At 38.0% G+C, this 18,066-nt stretch overlaps 1 long non-coding RNA gene across 1 annotated transcript in view; it reads left to right on the top strand.

Moving 5' to 3' along the window:
• Positions 1 to 49: 49 nt before the first annotated feature.
• Positions 50 to 18,066, top strand: part of LOC121479833 — a 70,321-nt gene continuing 52,304 nt past the window's right edge. Inside the window, exons 1-2 of the long non-coding RNA XR_005984825.1 lie at positions 50 to 124; positions 4,134 to 4,224. This is a non-coding gene — a long non-coding RNA (uncharacterized LOC121479833). The remainder of the gene's footprint in view (positions 125 to 4,133; positions 4,225 to 18,066) is intronic.

Genomic DNA, 18,066 nt, shown 5'->3' with positions numbered 1-18,066 from the left:
AGTGGAAGAGGGGAGTAGAAGGAGAGTGGATGGGGGAGAGCAGAGTGCTGCTCTTCTCAGACCCTTCCACCAATCGCTGGAGTCTGGAGGGGAAATGAAAACTCTTCTCTGCTTAATGATCACAGTAAGTGGACGGAAGCCTGAGTTCCCAGCACTCCATTAGCAAGCCAGCCAGGTGTTGGCCGCTGTCAACGCTGGCAGCTTTTTCCCTTTGTTTATTTTTTAAGCAAAGATTTCAGAGTTTTGTGAGTGGTTTTTTTGTTTTTGTTGTTGTGGTTGTGGTTTTTTTTTTTTTTTTTTTTTAAATTTTTAGTTGATCTCAGCTGCAGGGTTTCAAGATTCGAATGTGTTTGTTGGCTTACAAGCAGATAGATGACCCTTGAAGACAACTGAAGTCCCCCCCCCCACCCCCAGTTTTGTTCCTCATCTTTTTCAAAGGCAGGGCAGGGAACCATAAAAGACAGCTACTCTGGCTAGTGGCCTTGCAGCCCACGTATTCAGCATTTTGCTTTGTGTCTTTAATTGTACTCTGCTTAGCAGCATAAAAGAGCAGCTTTCTAAGGAAGAAAACAGGAGTTTACCTCCACCCCCCCCTTTCTTTTTTTACTAACCTAGCAGGAAGGTCCTGGTAATAGATTAGGAATTCTTTTAGTTTATCGTGAAGACCGAAAAGCAAAAATTCCCTGTTGAATTTAGGGGCCATTTGGTTGCAAAGAGCAGAAACCATGAACATCACGTTAAGTAAATGGAATGTAAGAACTGGAAGTGTAGCTGAATATTATGAGGGGTTGGAATTATAAACTGGGAAGTCCTCGGGAACCAAGATTGCCATTCTTTGCCATCTCTCTCTTGCCCGTGCTTAGCTTCTCTTTCTTGCCACAGTGTATTTCATTTCTACTCTTTCGAGACATCTGCTTTACCCTCTGCTTTTTTTTTTTTTTTTTTTTTTACTGTGATCTGGTTCTGTGTGTGTGCTCATGCACACAGTCCCCAAACTCCCAGCCTTAAGGGTGTACCTGACTCTCCAGCTCGGATGTCTACCACTAATTACTACAGTTCTGCTATCTTGGTATAAATGAAAGGAGAGGCTCTAATTGACTCCAGTTGGGCCAGATGTCCATCCCATGCCTAATCAGTTTGGATGGGTGTGATGGCACATGACCACTAAATACATTACTGACTTTTGCAGAGTCTATGAAAGCAGCATTGCCAAGAAAGAGGTGTTGACTGGTCACCTAGTCACCCATCCTAATTGTGAGATAGTAGGATCCAATATTATACACACACACTCTGGAAGTGGTTCAATGGCAAGCAAGTGGTATCACATGTGGAAAAACAGCTAATAGAAAAGTTTAATTCATTGGCTTCTAAGCATTAGAGGGCATATGTACCCTTGGGATGCCTATTAAAAATGCCAATGCCACAGCTCCCTCCGAAGATTTGATTAAGTGGGGTAGCAAGCAGGAACCCATACTTTCTAATAAGCCCTTTGAGTGAGCACAGTGAAAGTGGTCCACATGCCTCATTGTGACAAGCCCTGCTTTCTTAGCTAATGCTTAACATTCAGGTGTAACAGGTGATTAGAGGTGAAGAATTTTTTTTTTTAAGAATTTCTTTGATGATACTTAGTTATGGTAATGTACAAAGACACTTGACTTCCCCCATAGTGACTGCACCAGGTTAGGTAGTGAGAATGAATTGTGTCCTATATGTGAGCTTCGACTGATGCAGTGATAGGTGTGTATCAACAGTTCTGGAGCCTATTTAGAGAAACCCCAAATGCTTTCATTTTACTAAGTATAGTTGCTGTCTGAAAAATAAAAGGTAAGTTAATTATGAAATAACATGGTCATATTAATAATGCCATAATAGTCAGCTCTACAGTGAAACATGCCAGAGTTGATTACATTAGCTTGCCTGGGAGAATTGATACTAAACTGTCAGGAGTGACATAAAAGAACTTGCAGTGCCATTATTTCTACCTCACAGGAGCATCATCAGAGAGGATAATTTAATTTCTTTCATTCTTGTTTCCAGGGTTTCATACCTTCCTGAAAATGCTGATTTTTAAAGAGCACAGATTTAAAATTTTTCCCATCCAAGTTAAAAATATACTCTACATTTGCAAGTTTGATGTTTTCATGTGTGCTTAAGAATGGTTTCAGGTTAGCTCATTGGGCCAGATATCCACCTTACAACACCCAGGATTCAGCATGTTTTACTGGATGGAAAAAACAAAGCAGTTGAGGAAGAACAAAATTAAAAAGAAATTAAGATATGAGCTTTGTACAGCCAAGTACATCATCTTCTTTCCACATGAAGCACAGAGGGTGGTTTTTCCAGGCGCACACAGGAGCGTGGCACCTGTGTTCATTTAAATGATTACGCATTCAACAAAATTTGAATGTGTGATGTGCAATCATTTGAATCACTCATTATACATTAAAATAAACTGACACAAATACAACTCGTTCTCTGCTGCTTTTGAGAAACTAAGTAAATTAAAGAACGAAATGAAGGTTGGATTCTAGGCTGAAGATTTTGACACACAATTGAGTCAGAAAATTCAGAATTCATGGTTTTTGACTGTGATCAGATAACTTTGAGTGCTAGTGCGCAATTAGAAAAGCAGCAAGAGGAAGAACAGTTGTCTGTTGCTTCTCCTGCACCACCACACCTATGGCTCCCAGACCACTTCTCACTGTGCTTTGGACGCTAGCTCAGAGGGCCACATAGCACAAAGGGAAAGAGCAGGGGAAAACAGTTAAATTAAAAAAAAAAAAAGTGGAAAGAACGTAGTCCTCCTACAAAGTACCAGTGTTTTTCCCAGCTCTCCCATTATGATTGCTCAGGATCACCATCTCTTCTTTTTTATGGCTAATGATTTTTACACCTGACTTGAATGGGGATTCTGACACTACCAATCCACTGAAACTGTGTCTTCAGGGTTTATCACTTTGACAAATCCAAGTTTCCTTCTTTCTTACCTTTCCTGGCCTGTCAGCATTTGAAATGGATGACCCCCTGCCTCCCACCTGAAACATCTCTTGCCTTCCATAATAGCACACAGTTGTAGACTTCCTTGCTCATGATAGTTCCTTCTGAGCCTTTTCCTCCTCCAGTCAATGTTCAAATGATTGACAAGTGCCGGAGCGTGGTTTAGGATCACCTTATTTCTCTCTCTAGGAGATTACATCCAGTCTTACGCATGCATGCCGATGAATCCAAACTTACATATCTAGGTCTAAAAGCAATGTTGAACTCCACCGTTATATATCCAATGCTTACTTGATATCTTGAAGTCAAGGCTTAGAAGTCCTATTAAAATCTGAAACTTAAAGGTGATGAAAACAGAACTCTTAAATTTATACCTACCTCTCCTAAACCGTATCATCTCCATCTACCTAATTGCTCAGGCAAAAAATGGGTTATTCTTAATTCCTGTTTTCCCCTCTCTTCACTGCACATTCAATTCATTAGGAATTCCATTCAAGACTACACTCAAATGTTTCCCAATCCATTGGGCTCCATTATCCTTCACCCTGATGACTATTACAGATAACAGGTTTCTCTCCTTCTAATTGTAGTCAATGTTCTTTCTCTCCAGTTTCCTTTGTCTTTACTGATAGCACCCTTGTCAGTCACTATCATATTTTTCCTGGCTACTATAATTAGCATTTAATTGACCTAATTCTGCAACCAAAGAGGTCCTCCAGAAAATGCAAATAAATATTGACATTTCCGATATAGCTTCCTACTACATTTAGAATAAAATTTGGGTTTATCATAGCATACAAAGCCTTAAGAGATCTATTTCTGAATTCCATGACCATATTTTCCATAATTCTTGATTTCACAGAATGTTCTTTTAAAAACTTAAATCAGACTTTGTCATTTCCCAGATTAAAAACCTTTAAAGTTTAGTAATCCTTACTACATTGTACAATGTTATGTCTGATAAGAATAGTTTGGGCTCCGAGTAACAGAAAAACTAATTAATGATGTGTTAAACAAAAAGGGATTAATTTTTCTCAAAGAATAAATTCTGAGTAGATAGTTGGTATTGGTGTAGCTGTTTAATGATTCCATGAAGTAATCAGGTTCTTTCTTTTTTTCTCTCCCATCCTTATTAGGTTGAGTATGTTGGTGTTTGACCTTATGCCTCATGGTCCCAAGATGGTTTTTAAAGTTTCAGACATCACATCTGTATCACCCATGGTCAAGGTAAGAAAAAGGCAGAAGAAATAGGAGCTGTAATAATAAACTCACTCCTGCTCCAGGGCCTTTGCACTTACCATTTCTCCAGCTACAATGAGTTTTCCCTAGATTTTCATATGGTTTGCTCCTTAATAGTTAAGGTCACAATACAAATATCTGAGATATTTGTGACCTTAACTATTAAGGTCACAATACAAATATCTCAGAAGAGTTGCTAATCCAAAGTAGTTTACTAAACTATTTGTTTTTCTTATTAAAATCTATATTTGTTTTCTAGGGCTGCTGTAACGAAGTATCAAAGACCGAGTCCCTTAATGTCTCCCTTCAAGCTGCTATCACAAAAATACCATAGACTGGGTGGTGTATGTTACCAAAATTTATTTCTCACAATTCTGGTGGCTGGAAAATCCAATATCAAGGTGCCCATAGATTCAATTTCTGATGAGAACCCTCTTCCTGGTTTGCAGATAGGGACCTTCTTGTTGTGTGCTCACAAGGTGGGGAGAGAGAAAGGAAGCAAATTCATTTGCATCTCTTCTTATAAGGGAACTAATCTTGCCATGGAGGCTTTACTCTTAGGGCCTAATTATCTCCCAAAGGCCCCATCTCCAAATACCATCACACTGGGGACTAGGGTTTCAACATAGAATTTGGGGGTACATACTCACTCCATAGCACTCAAACAATAGAAATTTATTGTCTCATTGTTCTAAAAACTGGAAGTCCAAGGTCAGAGTGCCAGTGGGGTTGGTTTCTTCTGAGGGCTATGGGTGAAAGAGCTACTCCAGGTCTCTCTCCTTGGCTTGTGAATGGCCATTTTCTCTTTGTGTCTTCTTCACATTGTCTTCCCTTTGTAAGTGTCTGTATCAAAATTTCTTCTTCTTATAAGGACACCAGTCAGATTAGATTAGAGTCCACCCTAATGAACTCTTTTTAGTGTGATTACCACTGTAAAAAATTACCTAGCTCCAAATAAGGTCTATGTTCTGAGGGATTGGGGGTTAATAATTCAACATATGGATTTGGGAAGAAGGCACAATTCAGTCCATAACAAACTCAGTAAATACGTGCTGAATGAATGGGTGGACTTGAATCACAGCCACCATTTACTGAATGCTTACAATGGGTCAAGTGCTACATGGAGCGCTTTACGCCATCTCCTTCAGTTCTCACGACAATCTAGTGATGAAGATACTACATGTATTCTCTTTTAGAAATAGGAAAAACATAGCTAGAGGTATAGTAAGTAAAAGGGCAATCTAGTGGAGGCCAGCAAGAAAATAAAGGCTGGGATGTCTTTAGCAAAATAGTGAGGAAATTTTCTTTGAGACATCTTCATTATCTTTGGCCACATTGGATCATGATTAGAAAAGAAGATTGAAATAGTGAGTTTAGGCAAGGGTCAGCAAACTGGTTTCTGTGAAATACATATTTGAGGCTTCCAAGTCACATGGTTTCTGTCACAACTTCTCTGTCATTGTTGCATGAAGCAACCATAGACAATACATGGACAGAGGGCTGTGGTTGTGTTCCAATAAAACTTTATTTTTAAAAGCCAGTGGCTAGCCAGACTTGGCCTATGGCCCATAGTTTCCCAAAGCCTCAGTTAAAGAAATTTTTACTTTGATTTTCTTTCCTTTTATTTTCCTAAAAGTAAATTAATTTTATGAATTCAGAAAAGCTGTACCGACTCGCATCTTTGGGATGCCCAGCATTTACTTCCCTCTTTAGAGAGAGTTGTCCTAAACCCTTCAACACCCAAGAGATACTCAGAAAGTCTACAGCTGCCCTCTAGAATGCTCTCTCCCCTGGGAAATTTTTTGCCATATCCTGTTAGAGTATGAACTTATTTCCACAGTGATTGTGGTAGAGAGCTGTGGGGACAGAGGAGAAGTCAAAGGGACAGAGATACTAAAGCTAGCCATCCGGACTTTCATTCCTGGCTGAGGCATGGACAAACTGGCTTCAGTGCCTAATACTTCAATTCTCCACGAGTTGTTTTCTTTCCTGAAGAGATCAGAAAACAAACATTTATCTGAGGATGTAGTCCTTATTAAACCTTGGAGGTGGTCTAGATAAATATACTTGATAAAGAGGGGTGCTAAGGAATTCTTCTCTGTTGTCTGAGTATTTATGTATTTTTAACTTGTGAGTCCCTGTGCCTCTTGACAGCCTTTGAGTTTCTTGTATTTTCTCCTGATTATAGACCTTAAGGACGCAGCATGGTGGGGTTTTTTTCTTTTCTCACATCTACCCTACTTCCCTGTAGTCCACAAAGTTCTTTTTTCAAGTCTACACACTGAACAAGATGGAGTTTCGATCTGCCCCACAGTCCACCCCCCAGTAGCAGTGTCCTCGTGAGCCCATGTCCATTGCACTTTAAGCAGCTTACTTTTTTTTTTTTTAAAGCAGCTTATTTCTAAAGCAACCTAGGAAACAAGACCTAACAGAAGTAAATAAGGGAGTTTACATAGATAACATAAAAATCATACAATAGTGGACCCTGATCTAAGACTTCTCTATGTTTTCATTTAAGGAAAAAAACCTTATTTTTATTTTTTATTACTGCAGTCATATGTGGTAATGTGTTAGACTAAATATTCTGAAAATCCTTCCAATACAAAAATCTTGGGAATGATGGATTGGTATAACAAACATCTTTTAAACACATAGCTGAAATGATAAGAATATTAGAAAAATCTCCAGGGGCCAAGAACAAAGAGGGAGCTGGAAATGTGTGTGGTTCATCCTGAAGTTCTCTTCCTGCAGCACTGACTTCCCAGGGAGCATCTGTCAGTTCTAATAATCAACAGGCTTTCATTTTAATGGTTGAACAGTAGATGCAGGATGAGGTTTTAGAGCATTCAGGATGGGGAATTGGAACTTAGAGATCCCTCTACAGCCAGGACCTCAGAAATGCATTCTGAAGGAGGGAATGAACTAGAAAAAAAAAAAAAAATCCACCTGCTGGCAAAGAGAATTGAAAATGATACTTGCTTACCATGGCCTAACCTCTAGCCTGGAAAAAATGTAATCAAGGCCTTCCCACGTGTAGGTTTAGGATCTGAATTTTATACTGCCTGAAAGTCTAGGAAATCCCAGTTTGAGGAATTAAAGTGGTTTTTGTTTGACGGGATCGCAGGACACGTGGCAAAAGCAAATGCACGTTCCCCATGGGGGCTTGTCTCCTTACTCAGGCTCTGCAGGATTCTACAGATTAACCCCCATATAAGATTTCACAATTCAAAATTTCAAAACACATAGGAAATGGACTGTTACATGTGACAATGTTAGTAGATACAATAGAACCAAACTTTGATATCCAAGATCTTCTGATATTGAATTAACATACATATAATATAAATAGATTTTAATGTCTTTTTACTTGTACCACATTGGTTACTGTATCTTTAAAATCAAGAAGTATAAAACCTCTGACTTTGTTCTTTTTCCCATCCTCGATTTCTCCCATCCCCTCACCCTCCTCCCCTCTGATAACCACGAGCTTGTTCTCTATATTTAAGAATCTGGTTTTTCCTTCCTTCTCCTTGTTTTATTTCATATATGAAACCATATGAAATCATATGGTACTTGTCTTTCTCTGACTTATTTCACTCAGGGTTATAGCCTCTAGATCCATCCTTGTTGTTGTAAATGGCAAGATTTCATTCTTATTGCTGAGTAATATTCCATTTTGTGTGTGTGTGCACGTGCATGCATGTATGTGTGTGTATATTTATTTTTCTTATAAATTTATTTTTTATTGGTGTTCAATTTGCCAACATATAGAATAACACCCAGTGCTCATCCCATCAAGTGCCCCCTCCCTGTGCCTGTCACCCCCACCCCCCGCCCACCTCTCTTGTTTTTAAAATAAATTTATTTTTGTATGTATCTTTAAACATTCATCTATCACTGGACACTTGGGTTATTTCCATAATTTGGCTATTATAAATAATGCTGCAATAAACAGAGGTGCATATATCTACTCAGATCAATTAGTGTTTTCATTTTCTTTCATTAAATACCCAGCAGTGGAATTATTAGACCATATGGTAATTCTTTAAAAAATTTTTTTTGACAAACCCTTCATACTGTTTCCACAGTAGATGCACCAGTTTTCATCCCCACTGACAGTACAAGAAGGTTCCTTTTTCTCTACATCCTCACCAACACTTGTTATTTCTTGTATTTTTAATTTTAGCTATTTTTATAGGTGTGAAGTAATATCTTATTGGGGTTTTAATTTGCATTTCCCTGATGATGAGTGATGTTGAAAATCTTTTCATGTGTCTGTTGAACATGCGTAGATCTTCTTTAGAGAAATGTCTATTCATGTCTTCTGCCAATTTTTTACTTGGATTATTTGTAGGTTTTTTGAGTTGTAGAAATTCTTCATATGTTTTGGTTAGTAAACCCTTATTGGATATGTCATTTGCAAATATCTTCAATTCAGTAGTTATCTTCTTGTTTTGTTGATTATTTTTTTCACTGCGCAGAAGCTTTCTATTTTGATGCAGTCCCATGGTTTATTTTTGCCTCAGGACACATATCTAGAAAAATGTTGCAATGGATGATATCAGAGAAATTACTACCTGTGATCTCTACTAGAATTTTTATGGTTTCAGGTCTCATATTTAGGTTTTTAATCCATTTTGAGTTTAGGTTTGTGTGTGGTGTAAGAAGGTGATCCAGTTTCATTCTTATGCGTGTTGCTGTTCAGTTTTCCCAACACTCTTTGTTGAAAAACCAACTTTTTCCCATTGCATATTGTTGCCTCCTTTGTCCAAGGTTCATTAACCATACAATCATGGGTTTATTTCTGGGTTCTGTGTTCTGTTCCATTGATCTATATGTCTATTTTTGTGTCAATAATACACTAATTTGGTTACTGTAGCTTTGTAGTATATCTTGAAATGTGGGATTGTGATACCTCCAGTTTTACCTTCTTTATGAAGATTGCTTTTGTTATTTGGGATCTTTTGTGGTTTGATTAAATTTTAGTATTATTTATTCTGGTTCTGTGAAAAATGCTATTGGTATTTTGATAGAGATCGTATCAAACCTGTAGAATACTTTGCATAATATGGACATGTTAACAATATTTGTCTCAATCCTTCAGCATAGAATAATTCTCCATTTGTTTGTGATGTCTTCATTTCCTTCATCAGTGTTTTGTAGTTTTCAGAATACAGGTCTTTCACCTCATTGGCTAAGTTTATTCCCAGGTATTTTATTATTTTTGGTGCAGTTGTAAATGGGATTGTTTTCTTTCTCTTTTTGCTGCTTCATTATTAGTGAATGAAAATGCAACAGATTTCTGTACATTGATTTTTGTGTCCTGCAACTTCACTGAATTCATTGATGCTGTTAACTGTTTTTTGGTGGAGTCCTCAGGGTATTCCATGTATAGTATCATATAACTATCCCTGGTTGGATTGATCTCTTTATCATTTATCATTTTTTACTTCTTCCTTACCAATTTAGATGTCTTTTCTTTTTTGTCTGATTGCTGTGACTAGGACTTGCGGCACTATCTTGAGTAAAGGTGGTGAGAGTAGACATCCTTCTGTTGGTCCTGACCTCAGAGAAAAAGCTGTTTTTCATGATTGAGTATGATTTTAGCTATGCTTTTTAAAAAATCCTATACAGCCTTTATTCGGTTGAGGTACGTTTCTTCTAAACCCACTTTGTAGGGTTTTGTCTCTTTTGATACCATCATATGATTTTTTGATACCATCTTTTGATACCATCATATGATTTTTATCTTTCATTTTTTAGTGTAATATATCACAATGATTGATTTGCAGATATTGAACCATCCTTCCATCTCCAGAATAAATTCCACTTGGTTGTAGCAAATAATCTTTTTAATGTATTATTGAATTTGGTTTGTTAATATTTTATTGAAGATTTTTGCATTTGTGTTAAGGACACTGGCTTGTAGTTTTCTTTTTGTAGTGTCTTTGGTTTTGGCATCAGGGTAATGCTGGCTTCATAAAATGAATTTGGAAGTTTTCCTTCTATTTTTTGTAATATTTTGAGAAGAAATATTAACTCTTTTAGAAATATTTAGTAGAATTCACCTATGATGCCATTTGGTCCTAGACTTTTGTTCATTGGGATGTTTTTGTTTACAAACTAAATTTTTTTATTGGTAATCTGTTTATGCATATTTCCATTTCCTGATTCAATTTGGGAAGATGTAATGTTTCTTGGAATTTTTCCTTTTTGTCTAGTTGGTCCAATTTCTTGACATAAATTTTTTTTTGTAGTAATCTCTTACACTTCTTTATATTTGTGTGGTTTCGGTTGTTACTTCTTTCATTTCTGGTTTCATCTAGAGTCCTCTCTCATTTTTTTCTTGATGAGTCTGGCAAAAGGTTCATCAATTTTGTTTGTTTTCAAAGAAGCAGCTCTTGGTTTTACTGATTTTTTTTTTTTTTACTCTCTATTTACACTCTGATCTTTATAATTTTCCTTTTCTGCTAATGTTGGGCTCTGTTCGTTCTTTTTCTGGCTCCACTAAGTGCTAGGCTAAATTGTTATCATTTGAGATTTTTCTTGATTCTTGAGATAGGCCTGTATCACTATACATTCCCTTTGCTATATTCCAAAGTTTGGATGCTTATATTCTATATTTTTTTGCCCCCGGGTATTTTTTTGATTTCCTTTCTGATTTCTGTCAACCCACTGGTTGTTTGGTAACATATTGTTTAGCCTGCAGTTTTTTGTGTTTTTTTCCAGTTTTTAAAATCTCGTAATTGATTACTTGTTTCATATTTTTGTGGTCAGAAAATATGCTTGGTATGATTTCAGTCTTCTTAAAGAATGTGCATTCTGCTGTTTTTGGATGGGATGTTCTATGTATATATTTGTTAACTCCCTCTGGTCTAATGCGTCACTCAAAGCCACTATTTCTTTATTAATCTTCTGCCTGGGTGATATATCCATTGATGGAAATGGAGTGTTAAAGTGTCCTGTTATTGTATTACTGTCCATTTCTCCCTTTGGATCTGTCAATAATTGCATTATATATTTAGTTGTCCCTAAGTTGAGTGCGTAGATATTTATAATTGTTATATTCCCTGGTTGGATTGATCTCTTTATCATTATGTCATGCCCTTCTTTATCTCTTATTATAGTTTTTGTTTAAAGGCTACTTTGATATAAGTATTGCCACTCCAGCTTTTTATTTTTTGTGTTGCCTTCCTTTTAGAATTATGATATAGAACTAAATATATTTGTTGTATACTTTGATTCCTTTCTCTTTCTCTTTTGTGAATCTACTGTAGGTTTTTTTTTTTTGTCTTGCGGTTACTCTATGTCTCACATATGACATCTGATAGATTTAATATTTTATACTAACAACTTCAGGTGCATATAAATCTCCACCCTTTTATTTCTCCTCCTTTTACATTTTGATGTGACAATTTCCCTTCTTATATATTGTGTATCTATTAACAAATTGTCATTATCATTATTTTTAATGCTCTGTCCTTTAACATTTATACTGAAGTGGTTATCACTCCATCATATTACAATATTTGAGTATTCTGAATCTGACTATATACTTACCTTGACCAGTGTGTTATATATTTATTCATATGTTTCTATGCTACTGATTAGTTTTCATTTCAGCTTGAAGCATTCCTTTCAGCATTTCTTGTAAGGCAGGTCTAATGGTGATGAAGTTCCTCAGCTTTTGTTTGTCTTTAAAAGTCTTTATCCTTCCTTTATTTCAGAAGGATGGTTCTGCTAGGTAAAGTACTCTTTGTTGGCAGGTTTTTTTTTTCTTTTAGTACTCTAAATATATCCTCCTACTCTCCTCATCTGTAAAATTTCTACTGAGAAATTTTCTGATAGGCTAATAAGGGGTTCCTTTGTAAGTTTCAAGTTTTTTTTTCCCTCTTGCTGCTTTTAAGATTCTCTCTTTGTCTTTGATTTTTGATACTTTTATTATAATGAGTCTTGGAAAATATTTTCTTAAGTTGATTTTTTGTTGTTGTTGTTTGTTTGTTTACCTATGAGCATCATGGACTTGAATATCCAAATCTCTCTCCAGATTTAGGAATTTCTCAACCATTATTGCTTTAAATAAGCTCTGGGCCATTCTCCCTCTCTCCTTATTTCTCTTCTAGAGCTCTAATAATTCTCAAATCATTTGTTTGATGGTATCTGATAGATCACATAGGCTTTCTTTACTTTTTTCCCCATTTCTTTTTCTTTTTGTTCATCTGATTTAGGTAGTTTCAGTTGATTTGTCTTGGGCCTCACTTACTCTTCTGCTTGGTCAGATCTGTTGTTGAAGCTCTCAATTGAATTCTTAAGTTATTATATTTTACAGTTCTGATTTCGGTTTGGTTCTTTTTTATGTTTTTGTTGTTTATTATCTCTATTAAACTTCTCATTTTGTTCTTGTATTGTTTTCTTGATATTGTTTATCTGTATTCTCTTATAATTCTGTGAGGATATTTAGGACATTTATCTAGTATTCTTTTTGGGAAAATTCCTGGATCCCCATTTATTTGGGGCCAGGTACTGGAGGTTTACTGTATTCTTTTATTCTAAACTTCTTTTGGTGGTGTCATTTTTTCCCCGATTCTTTGTAATTCCCATAGCTTTCCATAGGTGCCTGCATATTTGAACAAGCAATCACCTCCTCCAGACTTCATGGATTGATTTGGGTAAGGGAAAACTATCACTTGCATATGAGGGCACACTGGAGTCTGCTCTGATCCCAGGTTTGGTGGTACAGGATGAAAAATGCAGGGGAGTGTGGTAGCACTGGATCTAGGAATGTCTTTGATGTCTTTTTTTTACTCAATCCATTGGGGCCCATAGCTTTGACAACTGTGTGGTTCTTAGCAAGTGCAGTTGGTGGTCTGCAGTGGCTGCAAGGGCTGTTGGAGTCCTCAGTGAGGTACCTTCATGTCATGACCAGGGCAGGCAGCAGCTGTGGCGAAAGCCAGTGGTATGCATACACTCAGCCATGGGGACCAGATGCAGGTGTCCATAAAGTGTCAGGGGCAGGTTGCAGATATACACATAGTGGTGGGGGCCAAAGCAGGCAGCAAGGGTCAGGGCCAAGTAGAGGCTCACTGGCAGCTGTGCTGTCCTGGCTATATGTACTCTCCCATGGTTGCATAATCTCTCCCTGGGTATGTCTGTTGCAGCAGAGGCCAGTGATGTGCATCAGGTCAGCAGCATGCAAGTATAGAGTTGGAGGGGGCGAGCCCCATGTGTGCTCATGGTGCTGGGGGTCATCCAAGGGGGTCTAGGCTGGTGTTTGGCATTCAAGCAGCCACAGAGGCCTCGGATGGCTGTTGGTTTTGTTCTAGGGCATGGAAAAGGAGCAGGAAGGGACTCAGTTGACTGGCATCAGTGAATTCAAATATCTGTGGAGTAAAAACGGTGAAATCTGCAGAAGGTCCACAGCAGAAATGCTGCCCATTGGGTCCTTCTTCTATGTTGAAAACTTCTGGTTTTAAGCATGAAGCAAGTCACTGTGAACTGTGTGATCATTCCCTTTGTGTCACTACTACTGCTTTTCTTCCTTGTTCCTAGCTGTCCCTATACAGTCCATCTATACTCCATCATTGTTGGGTAAAATTGAAGTGGAACCTTCCTGTGGTGAGTCAAAAGGCTAGGAAAGTTGGTCACTCACCCTAGTCTCTCTTTCTTAGTGAGAGAAACCCTTTCTAGTTGTGAAATTCCCTCTTGGCATTGAGTATAGCTGGCTTGGGGGATGGCAAATATAGACAAAATGACACCGTCTCCTTTCACTTTTTATGCAGTTATTATCAGGAGTTTTGTTCTACCATGTTGCTGAAGTTGTTTAAGTGGACTCCAAAGCTCTCTCAGTGCTCATATTGTTCAGGGATAGCTGTCTAATTATTGATATTTGTAGGGAGAAGAAGGCTGGGGTCTCCTACATCACCATTTTGGTAATGTCACTTCCTCTTTCTTTGTATGCCTTGGGATGTTTGTTGAAAATTGGGCATTAAAAAAAATAGCTACTTATTCCAGTTTTTGCTGACTAGATCCATGAAGGGGAAGATATCCCCTAATCAGGCCAGAGAAATTTATAGTCTTAAATATCATTGTTAAAAAATTAGTGAGCTAAGCAAAACTACTGTCTCCAGTAGGTAGAACGATGCCTGCCATACAGACCTAACAATTTGTTGAGTGAATTGCCAAATGAATCTAACCTAAGAAATTAGATAGAGAAAAATAAAGACTAAATCCAAAGAAAATCACAATAAGTATGATACATTGAATATAAAATACAGAATGTGTCAGCAAAGTCAAAAGCTGGTTCTTTCAAAAGTCTAATTTTATGGAAAAACCTATGTCAAATATGGAAGTAAAATATTATCTTGCATACCCTGGCACTTATTGTTTCCAGCTGGGCTGAATGAAAATAAGAGTCAGCATTTGCCTTTAAGTATTTGTTTAAAAGCCCAAATTCAAATGCTCACATGCCCAGAAAACTCTCCTTTACCATTTTCCTATGGATAGGCAATATCAGGATACTAATATCATGATAGCCTTGCTCAAACTGCCTTCTGATTGGATCTGTCCCCAGTTGGAGGGACCAAATGAGAATCAGTCATGAGAACCACACAGCAGGTGAGCTCAGCATTGTTCAAGGCAGCCTTTGTATACGGGGTTGAGAGTTTCCCAGACCCACTTCATTGGCCTTTTACATTGACCTTTGTATGTCCTGTAAAAATATCTTTGGTGTCAACTCCCCTCAGAAGGCAACTGTAGTTCTGTATTGGACTGTGACTCAGTTCAGTGGTGGACTGGTGGCTGGTGGCCAGCAGAGAGTTGGCAGGTGGCTGGGGAAGTAGCAACATCTATAGTAAAAATATTTTCTCTCCGTTCACAATCAGGACTTCTACCTACTCAGCCATTGTATGAAGCCAACATCTCTAGCACCACCCATCTTGGTTTAGTATCTTGCACAGTCAACTGTCATTTCCCCTTTAACCTTATTTCACTTTCCTGGGTATGCTTTCTAAATCTCTTGGCTGGAAGACTCTGGTATCAGGGAAGGTTAATGCATTCACTCATTTATTATTCACTCAGTCAACTGTTTATTGAACATCTGCTCTCTGCCAGGACTGCTACAGATACAGTAATGAATATATACACTGTCCTCTTTATTTGAAGGAAATATCTTTAATGAGGTTGCTTCCTGCATATGGCGTGCAGGTCAAATGTATACCATGTTTTTACAGTGGGCTCTAAACAGTACCAGGACTTGTAGTTCTGCCCACTTTTTGCATGCTAGTTCCCTCATATTAATGGTCATATAACCTCCCTTGAGACTAAGAATTTCTAAGTAAGCCTAGAATCCAACCTATACATTCACATATATGCTCAATGTGGCAGGATACACAAGGGAGACTGCAGTAGTCCTCATCCAGCTGTGCAGCCAAGACAGACAGCTGGGAAATTAAGAGAAGAACCCAGGAGGCATCAGTCAGGGCTGAAGGCTTTGTCTGAGCTGAAGCATTGATGCAGCCCTTGGATTGGAGGCCAACCTTCAGTGAAGGTCATTGACATTGACCAGAAGGTGGATTTCACATGTGCCAAGAGTGGGAAGTTTGCACTGGTCTTTCTGCCCCCCTCCCACTCGGGTCATACTGTCCAAGGTAAACGTGAATGACGTGGTTGGCTCTGGTTCAAATTTTACCGTTACAAAGCAGTGTACTTTTTGGACGCCAAATCCATTTATACTCTTAAAAAAGGATTGAGAACCCTAAGAAACTTTAGTTTGTTGAGTCGTATCTATTAATATTTAGTGTATTAGAAACTAAAACTGAGAAATTAAATAATGTTCTTAATTTTAAAATAACAATAAATAACAATACAGCCACTGCATGTTTTAATGAAAAATAACTGTCTTTTTCAAAATTACGTGAGACGAGTACATTGTTTTACATTTTGAAATGTCTGACTTAATAGAAAGCAGCTGGATGCTCTTAACTGCTTCTGTGTTCAATCTGTGGCCATATCGCATGTTGTGTAGCCTTTGGAAACTCCACTGCCCACGGAGAGAATGAGAATGAGAAGGCAAATAATGTCTTCATATTATTGTGAAAGTAGTTTTTCCTTTGTAGAGCTCTTGAAAGGGTCTCAAACCCTCCCAAGGGAACCTAGACCACACTTTGAGAACTGCTGTTCTAGAATCTCCAGGCTGACAAAGTGCTTTTAACATATGTCCATATTTCTCAGACTTCCACTCAAGTTCCAGTGAAGAGAGAAAAGGAAAGGCATAGCCCAGGGTCTAGATGAAGTAGCTCAACATAAGTAGGCAATCCCTCTGAATTTTGTAATTTTACATAAAAAATTCATTTACATTTTACATTCAATTCCATAACATATCTGTCCTTATTTTAATATGGCTTCCTCCCCCCATTCATTGAAACACCTCAAAGAAGATGTGTTGTATTCAACCTGTGGTTTCTTATATTGCCTGGCACGCTGAATTCGGTGTGAGATGTTAGGAACTTCAAAGTGACACTGTTTGGTAGGAGCAAACAGCCCCATTTAATGGATCAGGAAGCTGGAGCCTACAGAGGTTAAATAACTTAGTGAAAATAAAGATCAACCAAATGAAAGCAAGCAAAATCTATTTATTTATTCAGAGCTTGCTGCAGTAAAGGAGTCAGCCACTGTCAATTGCATTTTGGCTGAGACTCGAAGGCAGAAATAGGAATGAGAAAGCTTTATAGTGGAAATATGGGAAGATGCCAGGTGAGCCCTAATTGGAAGCTGTGGTATGGGGAAACTGGAGGTGGCCTAACTAGAATTGGGGCATCCTAGGTGGTTGGTTAGGGTACACATTTGGCTTTCCTGGTTGGTCCTAAGTTGGACAGAGGGATAAAAATTAGAGAAGCTGTCATTTATTAATCAAGTCCCTGGCATTTGGGGCTGACTGTTTTGGGGATTATTTTTTGGCTTCCTGGACTGTCACTAGAGAGAAAACAGTCTGGTTTCCTACATGCCTGGCTGGCTTCCTGGTCTGATTATTGCAGATAAGGGGCTGGTTTCCTGGGCTGGTTGCTACAGGTGGTGGGTCAGAGTTCTATTTCTATATATGGTCTGGCCATTTTCTACTCTATAGTCAGTCCCAGTAAAAAAGGGTAACAAGAGAGAACATGGCCTAAATGTCTTTGTGAAACGTGTCCTCTAAAGAGAAGAGCAGGAAAGAGAAAAGTGTGCAATTCCCCCTTTTTTGGCCTCTTGGCCACAATTGGTCAGAAAATTGGAGTACTCAAAAAGCAAGTGGAATAAGCTAAATTTATAATTGCTCTTTCAGATATTTTAAGCATTTCATTAAATTTGCAAGTGGAAACATTCAAATTTCCCTTAAAAAGGGATAAAATTTGCTAAGTTCATGAAAAGAATAGGATTTGGGTTGAAGTTAAAAGTGTAAGAAAAGGAGTAGCTTTTCTGATCTATAACTTCAATACGTTGAATAATTATTAAAACCAAAGCAAATCTCTAAAGTCTCTTTTGGATGCAAAGACTACCCTGATGGCCTCAACTCCTACTTCCTGAGACCGTTGGAGTGGGCTGGGCTGGGTGAAAGCAGGATGGTTTTCCCACACAGCCTCTGTGTATAGCTTGTGATCTTTCAATATGTTGCATTTCTTTCATAGTCATATACTTCCTTTAGAATCCTTTTTCAAAAGCTACTTAAAATTTGCTTGCAGTAAAATCATGTTGGCAGTGAGATAATACGCAAAGAAACCCCTGGCACAGTGCCTGGTATTTATCTGACTCCCGCCAATTATAGTTGACCCTTGAACAGTACAGGAGTTAGGGGTGCCC

The sequence above is a fragment of the Vulpes lagopus genome, chromosome 21 (genome assembly GCF_018345385.1).
Source record: "Vulpes lagopus strain Blue_001 chromosome 21, ASM1834538v1, whole genome shotgun sequence".
NCBI lineage: Eukaryota > Metazoa > Chordata > Mammalia > Carnivora > Canidae > Vulpes > Vulpes lagopus.
This window is presented reverse-complemented; position numbering and strand designations above follow the sequence as displayed.